The sequence below is a fragment of the Dioscorea cayenensis genome, chromosome 19 (assembly GCF_009730915.1).
Source record: "Dioscorea cayenensis subsp. rotundata cultivar TDr96_F1 chromosome 19, TDr96_F1_v2_PseudoChromosome.rev07_lg8_w22 25.fasta, whole genome shotgun sequence".
Taxonomy (NCBI): Eukaryota; Viridiplantae; Streptophyta; class Magnoliopsida; order Dioscoreales; family Dioscoreaceae; genus Dioscorea; species Dioscorea cayenensis.
In genome coordinates this window covers 14,618,891-14,621,780 of record NC_052489.1, presented here as the reverse complement: position 1 = coordinate 14,621,780, position 2,890 = coordinate 14,618,891, and the positions used below count along the sequence as shown (strand labels likewise).

The window sequence follows — 2,890 nt, the reverse complement described above, 5'->3', positions numbered from 1 at the left end:
GGAAAGAATAGGGCAAAACGGCTATTTATAGGCCTTAGACCGCGTCTGTCACGTGTCTTCACTCGCCTATGTGGATTTTCCACGCGGCCGCGTGGGCCGCAAGAATTTCCACGGGGGCGCGTGGAATTTCCACGCGGGCACGTGAACAGTAATTTTGCGACGGTACTTTTCACAAAACACGGTTCAAACACTCTTCTCTTGAGGCCAAATGTCCGGGCACACGTCCATGTGGTAGGCTATAAAACTTTTCTTCATCGACGTATCTTTGAGAGGTCTTGCAATCTTCACAAAGAGAAGGAACATGAAGATGTGGCTGCCTTTGTGCCCTTCCAACTAGTGAATTGACTTGAATCTTCTTGGAAGTTGGCACACATCTCCACGTTTATGAACTCCTCTCGTGTCTTGGTCCTTGAATTGAATAAGAACTCCCAACATTGTGTCTTTATAGCCTATCTTTGCTTCCTTTTTACTCTTCAAGGCATTCACAACCTATATGCATAAAAGAACACCAAATACACAATATGAGACATAAACCATGGTAAAAATGATGCTCAATGAATATAAAACATATATAAAAATATGTCTACTCAAGCACTTATCAAGAATCTATCTTGGCAATCCTTGTGGATGAGTGACACACCATGAGGGTTAGAGAAAGCTAGGTTGGAGAGGGTCAAGAGGGTGATTCGAGAGATAGCTAAATGTCCCCTTTCCCTTTTGATTTGATTTATCCTGTCTACACATTCCAAGAGTTCTTTGCGGTCACAATAGAGTGAAGTGCTAAGAGATAAACTCAACTGGAACTTAGTTACGTGAGCAACAGAATGAAGTGTTGAAGTAATTATTAGATCTTGAGAGCTTAATTGTCACTAGCGGTCTTTCGCCTGGACCAAAGTGTTAGATCTATATCAGGGAATAGGGTTTATCACTTGGAGTCCCCAAATCTTCGTGCAACCCCACACAATGTGAGGCATCAAGAGTACCCTTTTCCACCGGGGTATAGTGTGAGGGTTAGTCACGGTTAGCCTTAGGTTTAGGACCATGTGTTTTACAATTTCCACAACTCATTAGACATCAGTTAGGAGACATAATGATTGTTCTTGCACTTGAAACAATAGTCATAGGGTGAGCAATGCCCAGGTGCCTCATGTTCTAACAATTGTCACTCCTTATATTTGCATTCATATTGTTCATACCACTCTTGAATCATCTTCACTATAGGTAAATAGTAATTTTTGCGTTTTTGAGCACTATTCACTATGGATACGACTATCCACTTACCAGGGTACTTTATTACTTTGACAACCCATGCACTTGTATTACACACTCGCAAGGGGTGTGTCAAGTTTTTGGAACCATTGTCGGGGAATAGGCATTTTGGATGGATTTTGCACTTTGCTATTTTAGCTATTCATGACTTGTTCTATTTCACACTTTCTTAGTCTTCCATCGTTCTGATTTGTTTTCTTTCTTTGGTTGCCGCTCCAGGTTATGACCCGAGGAAACCCTTTGACCTTGGTTGAATGTGATCCAAATATTAGAAGGAGAATTCATAGAAGAGGAAAAGAACCTGTGAAAAAATAGTTAAATCAAGCTGAGATATAAGGTGAAGGGTCTAATAATTTGGCAAAATAGAATGAGCAGCAAAGGACACTCTCAGATTATGCTAGACCCGTATTTCTTGGAACGCAGTCTAGTATTGTGCTGCCACCTATTACGGCTAGAGTTTTGAGCTTAAGACAGGCTTCATCTAGATGTTACAGTAGTAAGCATAGTTGAATGGTAGTGTGCAACATGCTCAAGATTAATGGAGTAACGGATGATGCTATCAACTGCAGGGCCTTCCCATTTTCCTTGAAAGGAAGAGCAAAACATTGGCTACATTCATTACCTAAAGCATCGATCACTACATGTGAGGAGATGGTAGAAGCTTTTCTTGCCCGATATTTTCCTCCTAGAAAATGTGCGAAGCTTAGGAATGAGATATCTTCTTTTACGCAAACGGAATTGGCGTATCTTTTTGAGACATGGGACAGGTTCAAGGAGCTTCTGCGGAAATGTCCTCAACATGGGTTCCCCGAGTAAATGATTATTCAAACTTTCTATAGTGATTTGAACCCAAGCACGAAGCGGTTACTTGATGCTGCAACAGGAGGTACCTTAGGAAGCAAGACCCCCGACGATGCCTGATATCTCATCGGAGAAATGGCTATGAACAAGTATCAAACGAACACACTTGATAGAAAGAAGGTAGTCAGACTTCATGAGATCAATGTAGTCACATCATTGGCGGCCCGGGTTGAGTCATTGAGCAAGAAGTTAGACACTCTAACTTCTCCTAGAGTGGCGGCCGCGATGAGTTGCACTAGGTGTGGGGGAGGACATGTGCCATCTGGTTGCCCTATTTCGATTTGTGGTACAACTTCCGTGGAATAGGTTGATTTTATAGGTAATGCAATGAGAGGTCAAGGAAATTCATATATCAATACCTACAATCCGGGGTGGAGGAGCCACCCAAACCTTTTGTGGAGTAATCAAAGGAAATAGATGACTATGCCACCATGAAGTTTCCAACAACAACAACATGCCTTGAACATGGAGAATAGGGTTTCAGGGTTGGAAAACTAGATAATCGACCTAGAGAAGTCTTTGACCAAGTTCATTTCATTATTGGATACAAGATTTCAATTGGTTGAAGCCACACTTCGCAACCACACCGCATCATTGCACAACTTGGAGAATCAAGTGGGCCAAATTACGAAGTCACTCTTGGAAAGACCTCAAGGGAGTTTGCCTAGCAACACGGAGACAAGCCCAAGGGAACATGTAAAGGCGATCACTTTGAGAAATGGTTGTGAAGTTAAGAGTAGACTTCCTAGTGAGAAGACCA

At 42.1% G+C, this 2,890-nt stretch overlaps 1 non-coding gene across 1 annotated transcript; it reads right to left on the bottom strand.

Annotated features, from left to right (window-relative positions):
* Positions 1-1,968: 1,968 nt before the first annotated feature.
* Positions 1,969-2,075, bottom strand: LOC120250995. Its single transcript, XR_005533320.1, has one exon. It is a non-coding gene; the product is annotated as a small nucleolar RNA R71 (small nucleolar RNA).
* Between the last annotated feature and the right edge of the window lie 815 nt (positions 2,076-2,890).